The 20,401-nt window shown below is 29.1% G+C and overlaps 1 protein-coding gene across 5 annotated transcripts in view; it reads left to right on the top strand.

The window, feature by feature from the left end:
• Positions 1–20,401, top strand: part of LOC107457207 (organic cation transporter protein) — an 83,041-nt gene that overhangs the window by 21,615 nt on the left and 41,025 nt on the right. Inside the window, exon 1 of one of the 5 annotated variants that reach the window (XM_087164392.1) lies at positions 6,048–6,176. The exons of 3 other annotated variants lie outside the window; for them this stretch is intronic. The gene's annotated coding sequence lies outside the window, so the exon portion shown is untranslated. Of the gene's footprint in view, positions 1–6,047; positions 6,177–13,610; positions 13,629–20,401 lie in introns of those variants that run through there. One more of the 5 variants, XM_087164395.1, reaches the window with a different exon arrangement.

Below are 20,401 nucleotides of genomic sequence, written 5' to 3'. Positions count from 1 at the left end.
AGAATTTAAAATAATAAATGTGAGATTATAATTTTTACAAATTTACGATTTTTAGAGTAATTAAGACATTTGTGAAGCAATTAAATGATACCGATTTATATGTATATAAATAATGTTTTTTTTGGAGAACTTCTTTGTATGGAATTAAATTGTGTTCAATACTTATAACTCACACCATAATTAAATTTAAAAAAGAATTGTAATTAAAACTTCTACAGTACTTAAAATTTTACAAAACTTACGATTTGTAAAGTAATTAAAACATTTGTAAAGTAATTAAGACATTTGTGAAGTAGTTTAGTGATACCAATATATATAATGTTCGCTTGGAGAATTTCTTTCCATAGAATTAAAATGTGTTAAATTCTTGTAGCTCACACTATAATAAAATTAAAAAAAATATGATCGTAATTAAAACTTATACAATATTTGAAAATTGCTGAGTATTTAAAATATTTAACGTGGGATTATAATTTTTACAAAACTTATAATTTGTAAAGTAATTAAGACATACATGATACTGAAACCTATGTGTATAAATAATGCTCTCTTGAAGAATTTCTATGCATGAAATTAAATTGTGTTCAATACTTATAACTCTCGCCATAATTAAATAAAAAAAATAACTGTAATTAAAACTTTTAAAAAACTTATTATTTGCTCAGAATATTAAGAATTCGATTTTAGTTTATTCTATATGTACAAATTGTAAAGTAATTAAAATATTAAAAGTACATGAAATACCGATACTTATGAGCATAAATAAAGTTCGGTCGAAACTTTTTGTAAGGGATTAAAATTTATACGAAACTTACAATTAACTTTATAATTAAAGCGTTAAATATGTGATTGAAACCGTAAAAATGTTTACTAGTTACACAGTAATTAAATTTTTCGTAATTAAATTTTTCTAATTATATGTGATATCTGTACCTATTTGTAAAGAATATGAAATTTTATGTAAGAAATTTAAAATTATTCGATACTTACATGTTGCTCAATATTTAAAATATTAAAATTAGGATTATAATTAATGTACGATTTGAATGTGAATTTATGGACGAGTATCAAAAGATCATGTGATCCCGATACCTATGTATATATACAACGTTAGTTTGAAAAATTGAATTAAGCTTTATAAATACTTATAGTTTACACAATAATTAAAGTGAAAAAAAATTTTTATAGTTGTATTTAAAACTTAAACAATTACCATTTTCTTAAAATTTTCGCAAATATTAAAATATGCAAAGCGGAGTTGAAATTCATCGAATATTCTCATTTTGCGCAGTTAAAAGTGGAATTAAAACTTATTTAATGCTTACGATTTGCACAGTAATTAAATTATTAAGTGCACGCTATATCTTTAATAGTATATATATATAAAACTGAACTAAAACTCAGTGGTGCGATAGCCCTATAGGGCCAAGGCCTACTGCGCCCATCTCAGTTTTCTTGACCTTGGGCTCTGGGGTGCAGGAGCAGATGTTCCGGTCAGGTGGCCAGCCGAACGCGGAACCCCCAGTGTTTAGTTCCCAAGCATGCTTGGTACTCATTTATCGACCCACTGAAGGTATGAAAGGCTGAGTCAACTTTGCCCGGCCCGAGGATCGAACCAGGGACCTGTGGCAAGACAGCGCGAAGCGATACCGCTCAGCCACCGGGCGTCATTTTATATATATATATATATATATATATATATATATATATATATATATATATATATATATATATATATATATATATATATATATATATATATATATATATATATATATATATATATATATATATATATATATATATATATATATATATATATATATATATATATATATATATATATATATATATATATATATATATATATATATATATATATATATATATATATATATATATATATATATATATATATATATATATATATATATATATATATATATATATATATATATATATATATATGTGTATGTGGACTGATCGTTAAGACACGGCTCCCAGCAGATCACCGAAGTCAAGCATCACTGGCTACGGTCAGTGTGCGGGTGGGTGACCACTTGGATCAGCCTGCGTAAGGACCGAGAGTGTGCGGTATTGGTCCTCGTTAAACTGTGCTACCGTAAAGTGCTCGACTTCGTAAAGTGCTACCGTAAAGTGCGCGCAGGTCGTCGGGCTACCGCAGCGGGGGTGCTATCCCCTCCGCAGAGGATCAAAATTGTGATGGCATGTCTTCGGATCATCCTCCGGGATGTTTCCCAGACCGTCGCCAATAGCCCATTGTGCAGCTCTAGTGCGACGTAAATTAACAACAACAACAATATATATATTATATATATATATATATATATATATATATATATATATATATATATATATATATATATATATATATATATATATATATATATATATATATATATATATATATATATATATATATATATATATATATAAATAAAATGCCCGCTTCAAATTATTTTGAACGGAATTAAAACTTTTCATAATCATAAAATAATTGAAGTATTATGCAGTACTTACAAGTTGCTCAGCAAATAGAATATTAAAAGTACACGTGATATCTATACTTGTTAATATAATGTATTCGCTTAAAATTTTGAGTATATAAAAGTTGATAGAATGCTTGCAATTAGCACGGTTATTAAAATATTGAAAGTGGAAATTAAAATACATATAATCAATATTTGCCCTGAGATGAAAGTACTGTAAATGTTTGGGGTATGCATACCTATATGAACTTGTTTTTAGGTGTTTTCTAAATTTGCATGAAACGCTAGTTCACAATTGAATGAAAAACATTAAGTGACACACTAAGAAAATGCTTTTATCAAAAAGCTCATAAGCTGGTATAAAATTGTTTTAATAAAAGCAGTGGTAGTTAAATTCATTCGAGGACATTTTCACTAAGATAGTTTTAATTGACTATTGAAAAAAATTGAAATAAATAATTTCAATTTAGATATGAATAATTTAAATTGTAAGTTGCAACGATAGTTACGATTGAATAATTGAACAAATAAATAAATAAATAAATACAAAAAGAATTGAGTTTCTACCACTTCTTACAATTTCAGTCACCTGTGGAATCCCCGCACATGCTATTTTGCTCCACGCATGAATAAGTCATATTTTAAAAATTCGTTTTCTCAGGAGCTATTCGACTGATTTCCCTCAAATTTTGTATTTTGCATGTAAAATTATATTCTTTAAAAGTATGTAAAAATTGTATATCTTACAATTTAAATCTACTAATATTAAATTAAATTATTAAAAATTATAAATATTTATTAAAAATATTTTTCGAATGGAAATATCTTTGAATTTTACAATAACGTGCAGTATTCATTTCTCGAGGTACTGTGAAATACTCAAAAAGAGTAAAATTAACATTAAAGGGTCCAAACTTTAGACCGCTTTCTTGACTAAACTATATCGAGACCATATTTTCCAGATTGTGGCTAGTTCTTACACTTTGAGGCTCAGAAATCCGGATCTGTCTAAAAAAAGGCATGTTCATTCAGAAAAAGGAAGTTTTTGTGTCTGATTTCGTAACTTTAAGTATTGTCTGCACTAATTAATTTGCATATTTGAGATTATCCCCTTCAAATTATTAAGATTGAATCCTAGAACGTGAAGATCCGATTATTAAATCAAAACAGGTGATCTTTTTTATTCTACGCACTGTACATCTTTGGAGGAAAACTGTTACAAATGAATTCTTGATGTTAGTAGCATGCCCATGATCAAATATGCATCAATAAGTCTTAACAATGGATAATAAACGCCTTCTCGGACCATAAAGCATAACGTGCATCATTTTACTAATGATCCATTGATTAAAATATTGCTCATAAGCATGAGTTAGAGTAACCGATTTCGTAACTTAAAAATATCACCTGATCTATTTAATTACCATATTTGAGGTTATCCCCTTCAAATATTAAGATTGAATCCTAGAACGTGAAGATCCGATTATTAGATCAAAAAAGGTGATCTTTTTTACTCTACGCACTGTACATCTTTGGAGGAAAACCGTTACAAATGAATTGTTGATGTTAGTAGCATGCTCATGATCAAAAATGCATCTGTAAATCTTTACAATGGATAATAAACGCCTTCTCGGATCATAAAACATATCGTGCATCATTTTACTAATGATCCATCGATTGAAATATTGCTGATAAACGTAAGTTGGAGTAATTCAATACACATTTTTCTTTTACGTTGTTTGGTTAATTGGTATTATTAAGTGAAAATATTATCTTTAATTCAATTGACTAAAATAAAGCTTATTTACACGAAGGGGTTAAGAGTGACCTTTGAATATAATTTAAATCACGCTACAGCTTTTAATATATATCGCACCAGGAAATCTTTTTGCAAAACAATGGTCTATTTCATCATGTCTGTTTTGTAAAAGAGTATCCAACTTTAAATCGATTAAATTGATTTTTTTGTAGATTCATAAAATTTTAAATGTTTTAATTTTGTAACTATTTGTAAAACTTTCTGGGAGCCTAGTAGCCCAGTTTTTATGATGTAATTATCACCTTAATGATTTTTGTAACTCTCTCAGAGTTTGCAATATGAATTTGTTTGAATTTAATTGATTTTTCAATAAATTTTGATTTTTTTTAAATTAATTGCACCAAATTTTTATTGTTATTTCTTTAAGTAATTAAATATTTTTCTTTATCTCTTTCTAATATATTTTCATCTAATTGTATCCTAATTATTTATCGCTCTAATTTTACTAACTTATAGGCTTCATTAAATTTCTTAGTATATAGAAGTTAAGAATGTTTTTAAAAAAGTTATCTCTGAATTTTTAATAGTTGTCCATATTAGATAGAATAGATATGGAATTAGAATTAACTATTTTTTAAAATAAATATTAACTATTTTTAACTATTTGTCGAAGTGTACAAATAAAAACGTTATAAACAACAGGGGGTTGAGAAAAAGTTGCAACTAACTTCTAAGGGAGTTAAAACACATCGCATTGGGATTAAAATTGCATAGAAACCCATGTCCTGAATGTCGTCATATTCGTTTAAGGATGCTTATCTATTATGACCTGTTCAAAAGCACACGAGGAAACAATTCATAATAGGGAAATACGCACCTAGCGGCGTATGACGATATTTCAATGCAGGGATTTCTATGCAGTTTTTATCCTGATGATGTGCCCTAGCTTCCCAAGAAGTTTGTCGCAACATTTATGTGATCTCATGTCACATATAACGTTCTCGAACTTGTAAATTTCCTTGAAAAATATATTAAAAATGTCATTAAAGAATTGAGCTAAAAAAAATAAATCAATCGATTGCAGATTTTAGTTAGTGATATAAAAATATCTAAGATCTGTTAAAAACTGAAATGCAACAGAAAGAAATTGTTCCCCAGTGTAACTATCCTAAAAATCCATACCAATTATTATAAAAAAATGCACATTTAAAGATTTTTATTTATTTAGGAAATATTTTATACTCATAACATATTATTGAAAGAATCTTGATACATTATATTTCTTTTAGTTTTGAATGTTTTGTAATAATAAAAAATAAAGCATTGATTTTTTGGCTTTATCTGTCAAGCGTTTTGTATCTAGAAATTTTTAAGATATCCGTAAGAAATTTTAATACTTTTTTATATAAGTTTTTATAATACTTTCTTATAAGATATTGAATGTAAAATTACTGTTATTCTTTAATATGAAAATATTAAATAAATTAAAAATAAAATTTTATTTTCAGTATGAGAAATATTATTTGAAATAAATATGTAATTATAGAAGCTTATTGTAATTATCACGAAAAATCTATACTAATTATTATAATAAATACATAATCAAAACTTTTTACTTATTTAAAAAAAATAATCTATAAATTTATGTTATGAAAAAGGTCCAGATATTTTTTTTTTGTTGCTTGTTTTAATTTCGAGGTGTTTTGTTATTGTAAGAAAAAACGTTTTTCTTTATCTGCGAAGAGTTAACTTTCAAGGTCTCGCCAGTCGAAAACAAAATTTTGTCTCCAGAAATAGACAAGAGACTAGTGAGACAAGATACGGATTGAAAAAAGACTTTTTAAAAAAATAGTTAGTAGTTTCTTAGACCATGTGTAGATTCTCAAAAGAGAGTTTTTTCTAAGAAGGTAAGTTTAGTTATAAATTTAAATGACTTCCTAATACACTGTGCTAACTTCACTTGCATACAATTTAGTTTTGAATACAAATTTTTATTGCTTGCAATTATGGGAAAAGAGTTATTTAAAAGCATAAAAGCAGGATTCGATATTATTCTTGTAGTAATACATTATATATATATATATATATATATATATATATATATATATATATATATATATATATATATATATATATATATACAGTTTATTATTTATTACGAATTTTTATTAATGCATATATTGGGTGGATTTAACGTTAAAAATGTTATATTTATGTTAATAATAGCTAAGATGAGCAATCAGATTCTTTTGAAAAATTAACACGTTCCAAAAGTTAGAAACATATAAGCGTAAACAATTAAAAACGCATAAATTCTATTCTATTTTGTTATACTCACCACTATATCATTTATTTTTTTGTTAGAATAATTTCATTATTCTTGTAGTAATACATTATATATATATATATAGTTTAATATTTATTACGAATTTCTATTAATGCATATTTTGGGTGGATTTAACGTTAAAAAAGTTATACTAATATTAATAATAAAAAAAATGAGCAATCAGACTCTTTTGAGAAAGGAACGCATTCCAAAAGTTAGAAACATATGCGCGCAAACAATTAAAAAAAAACGCATAAATTCTATTCTATTTTGTTATATTCACCACTATATCATTTATTTTTTTGCTTATTGGAATTTATTTTGCTTAATTAGTTCGTATAATATAGTTAAATTAATATCAAAATTTTATCAGTGTTAGTAATTAATATCGGATGACAGATGAACCGTTCCGATTTAACAAATATCTCTGTTATTAAATCGGAGATAACATCTAAAAAGCAGTAAATAAGTTTATGGTTTAACATTTGATACAAAATAATTTTGATCATAATGATACATTTAAATAGGAAAAATACATGCATAAAAATCTCAAAAATTAATTTAATTTCATTAACATTGTAACCAGTGTTGCCAGGTGCTGATAACCGTTCGCCCCCAGATGGCGTTGTAAAATCTCCTAAATATTTTTACAAAATCCTAAAATTTTTAACTTAATGTATAAGTATTAAAAAGTAGTACAAAAGTTAAATAATGTATAGAAAACGTTGCTTTAATACTTTTTAATATTTTATTATCAACAAATTAATCTTTTTTACATTTCAGTCGTTACATTATCTTTAATTTCTACTAAAATATTTAAGATATTTTTTTCAATACTTTTTGACTTGCACATTTTTTCATAAATATTTTATTATCAACGATATAGTCTTTTTAAATATTTCAATTCTAACATTATGCTTAAATTTCTGATAAAATATCCAACATATTTTCGGCAATACTTTCTGATTTGTATATGTTTTCGCTGTTAAACATTTTTAACATGGAAGAAGTAAATACAAAATCCTTTATCCTTAAACCTTTAAACTGCTTTTCGTGTTCCCAATCTTTCTTGTACTTTTGTACGTACTTCTTTTTTTCTTTATCCTTTGGCATTATTTTTAAACCATGCACATTAAAAATTTTAAATAATTTGAATTCAAATTCTCCAAACGTACTGGTTGATCGAGCAAAGTAATAACCTACTACATTCAACAAAGGGCTAAAGGTCTAAAATTATATCTTAATCTATTTGTTTTGGTTGAACATATTGATTTTCATATTACCATCTCACACATTCAGTTATAGAATTTGATATTAGAAGGTAACCAAAATGAAACTAGTAAAATTCACAAATAACCCTAAAACAAACCCCTAAAAACCAATTCCCTTAAAATACCCACTGAAGATAAAAAATACGCCCCCCCCCCAAATTTAGGGGGAAAACCCCTAATCTGGCAACACTGATTGTAACTGTTGTAAGATAAAGGGCATGCGATAAAATATTTAATCGAGATTTTTCAGAAAGAAAAAAAAATCATTAGTGGAGGCCTGTTATCCTATCTTTGCATGTATTTGTTTTGACCTTTTATACAAACATAATGATTACTTCCTAAATTCTTCGTTTATTAAGATTATGAGTGGCATCACGTGACATCTCAAGGTAATGGGTGACGGCAATGGGATTACTGCGATTTAGATATCGAAGTGGACACGTATATATTAACCCACAAGGTTTCTAATTTAAAAAAAGTGGTGAAATATTTACCTTTTAACAATTGTAATATGCTAGCTAAAAGAGATGCAGCATATATATCGCAAACGAGCACTTGCATACATATTCGAACCTGTAACGAAAGTACCCGACAGAGCGAAGCGGTACATTTGATACAAAAGCGTAAATCCTCTGCCACTTTCTTTTTATGCAGACAATTTTACGAGGAAAGTACTTTCCGGTTAACTTAATATTCACTTTTTCCAAGAATGGATTTTCCATGCGTTAGGACAACACCTCCTATAACTGAAAGCCTCCACACGGTTTTTTATAGGTAGTCCGATCAGACCATTGTGAATGTTATCCACTTACTGAACTAGTCATTTAATATAGAATATAGTTAAAATAAGAAAGTGGTAGCAAATATATGACAAAAAATTTATTTTATTTATGAATATTATTGGCTTGCCTTATTCACTTGTCAACCACTACAGATTCAATTCTCAAATATATAAGATAAATTTCTCTCAATTTCTTTTATAAAAGATTTTGGGTTCATGCGCACAACTGGTTCACTTTTTGAACAGTCTGCGTGGACTACTTTTAAAAGACCGTGTGGAGACTTCTTGATGTAGGAGGTGATGGTAGGGAACACATTTTTCGAAAAACAATCTTACTCAATATGTGTTTTCAGAGTGAAATTCGCTATTGTATATACTATCGCACATATATATATTGGTTGCAATTATTTATATGTAGTGCTGGTCTAACTAATTTATAATTATTATTAGAATTCAAAACATTTAATGAAATAATATGAGTTTTGGTACTACTTCAACACGTTCAAGCTGGGTGTTGCGACTGAAAGCGGGATGGAAAAAAGAAAATACTGGGAGAAGAACTATTTCAATATTAGATAATATTCGGGAGGAGTTAATCTATTCTTAACAATAACAATTCACTGTAAGGAAATTTATCAGGGCGAAGAAGCAATTCAATATAAAAATTGCATCCGTTAAAAACAATTGGTAGTTATGGATTTTTATTATTCCCGGAAAAAAACTAAAAAATGAAATTTATTTGTTACCAGTTTTTACTCCGGTGCGCCGCCCGATGAGACAATCTAGCGTGACCCTCCGGTGGGTCACCCCGGCGTGAACGTGTTAATTACGAAAATAAAAAATTAAATAAATGTTTGAAAACCTGAAGAGTTGACAACTCGCTTTCCAGTGTACATATGTAAATAATTTCTTAAAGTGTATATATTTATTATTATTCCCTTCGTGCCTTTTTCATAGCTAATGGTTTTTTTTTTTATCGTGTACTATATTATTTAATCCAGACTGCGTATTTTATTACGCCATATATTTTTTCGATTAAACACTTTTTCTGATGCACGTTAAATCTGTCGAGTCTCAAAGTCCTCCATGTTCCCACAACAAATCAATACCTCTGGGGGTACTGATCCAGGAGTTTCCTTGTCTTCTGGATTGGTTCAAAATTACAAGGCTACGGAGTTGAACGTAAGTAGTCGTAAACCCATGAAATTGGGTCGGCTGTTCAACGACGGTTATAAAATAAAAATAAAACCTATTCTGCAGTAACAGCAACCAAAACAAAGCATCGGAATAAACTGGACATAAGCAACACACTTCGGGTGTCATTGTCTCCGATTACCCCCCAGATGGAACAGTCTCATTGCAAAGAAACAAACTATCAGGGTTCTCATTGATTTAACGTTCTAGTAAGTTAAAATGCTAAATCACTTCATATTTATTTTTTGGTGTAACTGTATTTTATTTGAAGGCATGTCAAATACAATTAAATTTAAATTAATAAATCAAAATAATCTAAAATATAAACAATCAACGCCCCCCCCCCCGAGCTGGCCGAGGTAAAATTATCAAGCGTTGACAGGTCCGCGGTGATAAAAAGGTTGGGGAACACTGCCTTAGAGGACTTTTCCTATACACATACATTTGTGGACAGTGGCATTGCAGTGATGCTTTCTAGTGACTCGAATGCGAATTGGAGGTGATATAAATTACCTACCAGCTCTTCCGGAAGATTGAATTTTTATATTTAATGTGGTAGCAAAATTTTAGCGTTCATGCTTGATTCCTGTTTTAATACAATTTTTATTATCACTACACTTAAATAGTTTAAACGTACATAAAGAGAACCAGTTAGTTATCTTAATGTGCATTATATGATAGCTAAAAGTGAATTAAGTATATGACTACAATATCGCTCAAATAGTTGTTTCGCTAACCACTGGGAAGAAGCTTTTTTGTAGCACGCGAAAGTGGGCAGGTGTGAACTTCTGAGAAGTAAATCTATTTATTTCCGGGGGCAAAAAACTCTTTATATGTGAAAAACTACAAGCTGAGAAAAGTGGGAGTATATTTTTGTTTATACCAAGTGGATATTTCTTTCTCTTACCTACCACTTAAACTTCAGAAAAAGTAATGTGCTTTACTTCAGGTCCAAGGAAAAGCGTTTATATTACTGATATATTATGATAGATAAAGCTACTTTGTTCCAGCAAAATTCATTCCAGCAATGTATCACTTGTGCTACTTTTTTTTGAAAAAGTAATTGATTTCCGACAAGAATTTTCGCTAGTTTTAAGTAAATAGCCATTTTATACGTGAAATAAAGCTGGGATATCCTGGTTGATATGGCGCTAGACTCGCGTTCGTGAGAATGGGAGTACGAATCCAGTCGGCTGAAAACTATGGTGATGTGTGCGCGTTAAATCTATCGATTCTTAAAGTCCTCCACGTTCCCATAATAAATTATACCCCTGGGGGAACAAAATTAGAGATTGATTATTTTCTGGTTCAGGTCAAAATTACGATGCGTGAATGGATGTAAGACTGGGTCAGCCCTATAAACGGGTGTGACGTATGGGTGCGACAGAAATTGAATTCTTGATCATGGATGGCGCTACTGGAAAACAAGACCAATCGCACCCCCTCTGCCTTAGCGGCAGACAACAACATACTTGAAATAAAAGTGGCGATGGGGACATAACAGAAATATCAACCTGCTCCAATTCCAAAAAGAAAAAAAAAATCTAGTGGTAACGAAATGTAAGTTGTAAGTTTATTTTTCCCTTTAAGTAATTTTTCCACCACTACATATAAAAAATTTGAGGTATGATATGGAAAGCAACTTTCTTTCGTGTATTTTGTCACTCTTACAAAAAGGTAAGAGTAATTGTTCTTATTCTACAAGTTTCACTATTTATTCGCTATCAATTTATTAAAAGTTATACAGAAAACGGAGCATTCTTCATATAACTTTGTTAATGTACTTGTTTTTTAAATAATAAGTTTATACATGTATTTTAATTTCTATGTTAACAAAAAGAGATGTTCGGCCATGTAAGAATCTCATTCAGGCACGTATTTCGTTGGGAAATATACGTGGCATGGCTTATGAATAATTCGAGATTTTTCGTACCCAGAAAAGTATAGGAATTTGAAGTCTAGGTTTTGAGCAAATGATATTAAAATATAATTTTTTAAATATAATATTATTAAAATATAATGTTTTCCATACTAGCTCCAAAGAAATAAGATTTAAAACAATTTATTAAGTTTGTAATAATTCTTATTTCTATTTTGAGGAAAGTTATTTGAAATTCGAAAAAGTTAGCTACAGGATGAAGCCTTTTTTTTTAGAATATACGTCAGTTTTATTTCTATAATTTTTATTTCTATTGATTTTATGCGGAAAGTTATTGGAAATTCGAGAAAGTTAGCTACAGGATGAAGCCTTTTTTTTAGAATATACGTCAATTTTATTTCTATAATTTTTATTTCTATTGATTTTATGCGGAAAGTTATTGGAAATTCGATTGGATGAAATTTATTATTACAGGATGAATTTTATTTTTACCCCCCCCCCCCGAATTTACGTCAGTTCTATTTCCATGACATATTTATGCATCTCTCGCTGCTTACATTAATCATTCTTATCATCACGCAAAATAAAATAATACTTCTTCGTTTTTCCCGCCTTTAAATTGAGTAAATTATTTATCTCAATATTTATTGATGTGTTTCTTAACACAAAATTATGATAAAAACCAAGGTTTTGTCCTTGAAAACAAGTGTTTTTCCTTTATTTTTTTTAGTGCATGCATTAATCCGTAGGTCCGAATTCTAATAGTGCAATGAACAAAAACTGTTACCATTAATATGAAAATATAAAATTTATTGAGTAGAAAATAGAATTATATTCCTCATATCTAACCTAAGATTTACCTTAGACTACTTCTAAATTGCTTTTCTATCAGAAAATATTTTCTTTAGTGGTCGCTCAAATAATTTAGACTGATTAGTGGCCACTTTTAAAAAATGCATAGATTCGAAAGAATTTTGTATTTTTTCAAATTATTCATTTATCCACCGCACTTAAATTTTATATCATCAAGAAATGCACCTTTATGCAAAAAGTGGTTCCAAAATTGTGATTAAATAAAGTAAATATCTTTATATCTTGTTACAACTTTCACTTTAAAAATAAATAAAAGAATTAGAAGCCTAAATCACGAAATTTGTCTGCTATGCATTATTAGTGCAGCCTTTACTTTTCTTGACGTAATAATTATCGATCTGAAATCAGCTTGATAAATAACCGTGAATGTTTGTAATTATTAAAGTCCATATTAGTAGTTGTCTAACTCATTCGGAGTTAATAGTTTGATTAGGAAAGTATTTGAAAATTTAAATCCCTTAATGTTAATTTAACTTTTTAAGTGTTTCACCATCTCAAAAGGGTTCGCAGTTTTGAATTTTTATGTCTTAAAATTTCATTAAAACCCTTCCGTTTCTCTTAAAATTTTGAATATTGCCGTTTAAATTTACTTAAATAAAAATGGTATAAAAATTTATGTACCTTCCAAAACCTCTTTGACTATTTCTAAATAGTAAAAAATGATTGATCATAAAAACATTTTTTTATTTTTATATTTCTTGAACGAGTTTTTACAATTGTGTACAAAAAATTTGTGAATCTCATAAAGCAACCAAGGGCCATGGAGAATTACGCAAATAACAAAAATTACATTAGATGGTTCGAACTTTCTACAACTCCTCTTGGCCTAACTATTGAGATAATAATTTCCAAATTTAGGCCAATTGTAGACGGCAGAAATCCAAATCCGCGGATAAGGGGATATGTTTATTCAACGAAAGTACGTTTCTGAGTCTGATACTGTAACTTTAAAAATCTCTTGCTCTAATTTATTAGCATTATTTTAAGGCACGGCACCCACTTGATCTTAGTATATTAACCCTTTTCAAGGCCGTGGTAAGTATGCTTACCACCACATTTTACCACTTTTAATTTAGGTTTCCATTTTTCAATAACTTCAGCTTTCTTGAAGTGAGTTTGAATAAAATTGGTAACCATTTGTCACTTTTAAAAAACGTATAAAAGTTATAAAATGCATAATTCCTTTTAAAGTTTGTAGCATTTAAGGAATTTATTTTATAAAGAAAGAGAAATAAAAGTCAGTAAGTTCCTAATAGGTCATGTTAAATATATTCACCACCAAAAAAAATGGCATTTTTATAAACTAAATGAATTGTTTTTTCTTTATATCAATTACTGTTATTAAAACAATTTCAATTCCAAAAATACTTTAATTTACCTTTACTAGAAATAAAGGGCCCGTTAAAGGGTTAAAGTCTGACCAATTTATATAAAAAATCGATCTGATCAATCGATTATTTAACACATTGTCCGACGGAGGGATAATCATTGCTTTTCAACTCTATATCAAAAACTGATCAAGTCATATTTTCTTCGCACCAAGTAATAAATTGCTCCTCAATTGTGTCTTCGGAAAATGTAACCATTTTTGGTAACACTAGCATCAAATTACTGTAACCAAAACCAGTTGTTTTATGCATGAGAAAACCAATGAGAAAAAGCTCATAGTGCATGTGCCAACGTTCTGCGCTTTTTGTAAAAATATATTCTAGTGGTTCCTAAGTTTATGTCTAATGGATTATTTTTTTATTCATTTGAACTTAATTTCCACACCACTTCATGCAGTTAATTTATAAGTTCAAATGCAACGCCACTTCGCTCTAGCTCTTTCGTGGTAAGGCTTTTAAAATTTAGCAACTTATTTCATATAAATATCGACGAATCAGAATCAATTGATGCCTAACCATAACCAGTTGGTTTCTGACTGAAAAGAGTGCATATGAAATAGTGATAGTACATACTTTTTATACAAATTGAACATTTATTTCTGTTCCCTTCCACATTCGCTTTTAAAAAGCACAGTAAGTTTACTTTCAAATTCAAATATTTATATTACTAATATAGTATTAAGGTAGGCAATTTTGAGGAATAAATATTAACAATTAAGCACTATTGTTACCACTTAAAAAAATGTAAGTGACATTAAATCATTTGATATTCTCTCCCATTATGAAGGTTGGTTAATTTTTCTCCTGCTTGTTATTTTTCAAACAATTTACGTACATTATATTTTATCTTAGTAACGACGAAGCAGAATTAGTTATAGCCTTTTCGCCACTGTTCGCTAAAAAGAGCATTATTTCCATCTTTCGTTATACTTTACAACAGGGGTGTCGAACTCGAGACCAGCGAGCCGTATGCGGCCCGAGATGAACATTTTTGCAGCCCAGTCAATATATCCGACGCAAAGTAAAAATAGAAATAGAAATGTGAATTAGAAAGGAAACTAGCATTTAAAATTATAATATACTTTATTTATAAACTATACTAATCATTTTAAATTGTACGCACGAAAATGTAAAATTCTTATTGTCTTGCTGCACCTGCCATTCCAGGGATACTGCAACGTATCAAAAATACGCAGAAAAAATTTCAAATCTTGGAACAGAATTTGAAATAAGGTTTAAAGATTTTAATTCCTTGGAAGACAAATTTTGTTTGTTTTCGTCAATTTTCTCTATAAATATAGACTTAGTACCCAGTAATATGCAAATGGAAGTGATTGAGATTCAGTGCGACTCAAATTTGAAGGCAAAATTCATTGAAGTGCGTATGCCTGAATTTTACAAATATTTACCGGCAAGGTTAGAAAATTCGCATTTGAAATTATTTCCATGTTTGGAAGTACTTATCAGTTCGAGCAATTATTTTCTGTTATGAATGGAAATAAATCTCCTGTCCGAAACCGTATAACAACGCTCACGTTGGGTCAATTTTGAAAGTAGCCTCGGCCAATAAAATTTCTCCCGAAATAGGAAAGATAGTAGCAGAGAAGAGATATCAAGTATCAAACAATAATTTAACTTTATATATGTTTATTAAAATGTACTATTCAAAATAAAAATATTTGTTTCTATGAACATTGATTTTTTTTTGCGGCCCACCTAAAGTTAAGCATTGTTTATTTGGCCCAAGTTAGCTTTTGAGTTTGACACCCCTGCTTTACATAGATTTCATTATCAAAATTATGAAATCTGAAATCGAATACTGACGCATGATCAAAATTATCTTCTCAAATACGTAACATCCTATTTTCTCGAAATTCTCGGTTGATTTTAACACCAACCGTATTCAATTTAATTCGGAAAACTGATGAAAATTTATCGTATTAAAAGCAATAGAAATTTATATATAAAAAAATTTAATAAATTTACTGGTAATATTTTAATTTAACAAAATTATTTATCACGATATTTCAGTTTTGCGATAATTTTTAATAAGAAATGGTCTGTTTTTATATTTCGATAACGATTGTTTTGAAAAACTATCAATAGAAATAAAACACTACCACTACAACAAGATTAAGTCCAGGGAATATACGGTTTCTCATTTTGTGAACAACCACATAACAGTGGCAATGTGGTAGCCATTGTCTTCATCAGATGTTAAAGAACTCATTCCTTCTTATAAGTTGACCAGCCCCCTCAGGAAACTAAAGACTGGTAGTAAAATTTTTACACGGATATTTGTGAACTCAAAACTTTATTTTTCCAATTCGATAATCTGAGAACAGGAATACCACGCAGACACCCTCTAATAATAACAAGTATTTTAATAATTGGAACAGAAGAGATGAGTTTTTGAATGTTCTGAAAGTTTTGCTACCAGTTTTTTTAGTTTTCTGGTGACTCTGGCCACTTTAGCTTCATAGCTCAGAGTTTTAACGAATATGCCATCACAACCCTTTTCTTCCCTTCGAATATATTTTTCAATTAGGATTTTTTAGTACTAGTAGAAAAATCACAATTGAAATGCCGACTGCCAGAATAATTTTTTAATTTCGATAGCACTTAAAACAAGCCAAGATGATTATCAGGACTATTATAATAAAGATGCGCAGATTTTAAAAATATTTTTATGTTATGGTGGCCAAAATCATTCGAAATCGAATTTTTATAAACGAAAAATCAAATACTAAGACTTTGCTTATACTTTTAATATAAAAATGAAAATCTTATCAAAATTTGATAAAATTGTTATCTAAGAACTATGTATTAAAATAATGTTTTACAACATTATCTAAATAATTTCAATATTATTATTTAGTACAATAGTTGATTAGCTTAGAGTAATCGGAACTGCATTGAATTTATTCATTGAATTTGAATTTTGCGGATGAAAAAAAAAACTGTTTCCGTGGGAAAGTGGTTGAGAATTCGTCACGGTTTCTAAAATATAAGAATAAAAGGTTTTAAATAGAAATATTTCAAAAAAGTGGTTACAAAAATGTATTAAAAATCAATTTTTAAAGATATTTATAACCACTACTACACATTATTTTTCAAAATATCTGTTGTTTAGTTAGACCTTTTTCCGATGTGGCGTAAGTGCCAACTTGTTTGGTCATTGAGGTAAAAAATATTAATTATTACATGTAGCAATGTATTTTAAACCAGAAATTCGTTTACTTAATAAATTGATAACTCTATAAATAATAAATTGATAACTCTACTTCTATACGTTTCTGTGTCAACTTCTCTCATTTAAGTGGGCAATTTATTTTAATATTGAAAGTAGTAGTAAATTTTATTTGCATTGATTTTGGCAAATAATGTATAGAATCAGTTTAATCTAGAACAAATCGACCAGAAAAATACTGTCAAAATTAAAAAAAATCTCAGATGATTACTATTGCTATTTCATTGCCAACTTTAACTCATTCTGGTGATTTTGGATTTCGATTGAATTAAACTTTTTTTTTTGGCGATTTGGATTTGTTGCCAGTCTAGCAACACCTAATCCAAAGCTACCACTATTCTTTAACAATACTATACCTCTTTAATACGTATACACTGATTGAGGTCGCAGTTTATTTGATAAAGTATGGCACACTGGTGCAATATATAAACTCATACAGCTGAATTTTCCACCCGGCATAATCAAACTCCTATCCTGCTATCTTTCTAATAGAACATTTCAAATCACCATCAAAAACAAAAAATCCACAAAGAGAAACATCACAGCCGGAGTACCACAGGGCAGCATTCTGGGACCGATATTATACATATTATACACTTATGATTTTCCTATAAACAAAGCCGATTATAACAGCATAACAGCCTATTACGCAGACGATACTGGTATTATTATTAAATCCAGACACCCAAATCATGCTCTTCAAAAACTACAAGACCATATAGACGAAATAGAAGACTGGTGCTTAAAATGGAAAACTGCAGTAAATGCTGGAAAATCACAAATATTAATTATGCAAAAAAGAAGAATTAAAATACTTCCACAAATTCAACCAAAAATGTTCAACATACCAATACCAATAGTTAAAAAAGCAAATTATCTTGGCCTTATAATCAATAGCAAACTCACCTGGAATGATCACATCAAAAGCACAATAGATAAAGCAAATGCAGCAATAATAGCCATACAACCATTAATATATAATCAGAATATGTCACTTAAACTAAAGAAGCTACTATATACAGCAATGATCCGCCCAATACTTACCTATGCCTCACCTGCCTGGACAACGATACCTCAACATCTACTGAAGAAATTAAACCAATGCCAAAACAAGATCCTTAGAAAAATAACCTGTGCAAGATGGTTCATCCGGAATACCAATATACATGCAGACCTCAAAATACCAACTCTATCACAGCATATATACAAGCTAAACGCAGATTTTTTTCGATAAAGCCATAGAATGTAAAACAGCAAATTTTAATGAAATCTTTAAATTTGAAAATTATATCAAAGATAAAAACTACAGACCAATAGCTGCACATTTCACCTCCGACGCCTCATATCATAACTATCAAAACAAATAATTTCATCAACCTTTCTGAAAATAACGTTTACTCATGCTGATACAATTCTGAACAACTCCAAAATCGAGCAAACACAGTTTAGAGCAAGCTGCTCAATTTATTTTTGATTCCTTTTTAGTTATTCAAGCAAAGAGCTTGAAACATTCATAAAAGCAACTCCATTGCCTGCTTACCTCATTGCTCAACCAAAACTGTTCTAAAATTCCAGATGAATGGGATAGGGGGCGCTTCGCGGCCCAGGTGCCCAATAAAATCAAAATACTAGGACTAGAGGTCGCAGTTTCTAATGTGTTGCCACGGAAAATTTGCAACGGGTATTTTGTGTTCCTCAAGGAGTTATCTCGTTTATATGTACTTCTAATATTGAAGCGACAACTACGGGGTAATAAAAATATTAACTTTCTTTAAGCGCAGATATTGTAATCCAGTTTTATATCTTTACGAAATGACGAATTCAGGAAAATGCATAAATATATTTCCAAGAATTTATTACCCCTTAATAAATGTTAGAATTGTTGGTGCTAGAAATGTTAGAATTGCTATCTCGTTTATATCTACTTCTAATATTGAAGCGACAACTACGGGGTAATAAAAATATTAACTTTCTTTAAGCTCAGGTATTGTAATCCAGTTTCATATCTTTACGAAATGACGAATTCAGGAAAATGCATAAATATATTTCCAAGAATTTATTACCCCTTAATAAATGTTAGAATTGTTGGTGCTAGAAATGTTAGAATTGCTATCTCGTTTATATCTACTTCTAATATTGAAGCGACAACTACGGGGTAATAAAAATATTAACTTTCTTTAAGCTCAGATATTGTAATCCAGTTTCATATCTTTACGAAATGACAAATTCAGGAAAATGCATAAATATATTTCCAAGAATTTATTACCCCTTAATAAATGTTAGAATTGTTGGTGCTAGAAATGTTAGAATTGCTATCTCGTTTATATCTACTTCTAATATTGAAGCGACAACTACGGGGTAATAAAAATATTAACTTTCTTTAAGCTCAGATATTGTAATCCAGTTTCATATCTTTACGAAATGACGAATTCAGGAAAATGCATAAATATATTTCCAAGAATTTATTACCCCTTAATAAATGTTAGAATTGTTGGTGCTAGAAATGTTAGAATTGCTATCTCGTTTATATCTACTTCTAATATTGAAGCGACAACTACGGGGTAATAAAAATATTAACTTTCTTTAAGCTCAGATATTGTAATCCAGTTTCATATCTTTACGAAATGACGAATTCCGGAAAATGCATAAATATATTTCCAAGAATTTATTACCCCTTAATAAATGTTAGAATTGTTGGTGCTAGAAATGTTAGAATTGCTATCTCGTTTATATCTACTTCTAATATTGAAGCGACAACTACGGGGTAATAAAAATATTAACTTTCTTTAAGCTCAGATATTGTAATCCAGTTTCATATCTTTACGAAATGACGAATTCAGGAAAATGCATAAATATATTTCCAAGAATTTATTACCCCTTAATAAATGTTAGAATTGTTGGTGCTAGAAATGTTAGAATTACTATCTCGTTTATATCTACTTCTAATATTGAAGCGACAACTACGGGGTAATAAAAATATTAACTTTCTTTAAGCTCAGATATTGTAATCCAGTTTCATATCTTTACGAAATGACGAATTCAGGAAAATGCATAAATATATTTCCAAGAATTTATTACCCCTTAATAAATGTTAGAATTGTTGGTGCTAGAAATGTTAGAATTGCTATCTCGTTTATATCTACTTCTAATATTGAAGCGACAGCTACGGG

The sequence above is a fragment of the Parasteatoda tepidariorum genome, chromosome 5 (genome assembly GCF_982258835.1).
Source record: "Parasteatoda tepidariorum strain Cologne lab strain chromosome 5, Ptep-v5.0, whole genome shotgun sequence".
Classification (NCBI taxonomy): domain Eukaryota; kingdom Metazoa; phylum Arthropoda; class Arachnida; order Araneae; family Theridiidae; genus Parasteatoda; species Parasteatoda tepidariorum.
Note: the sequence above shows the minus strand (reverse complement) of the source record. Positions and strands in the feature narration are given on the sequence as shown.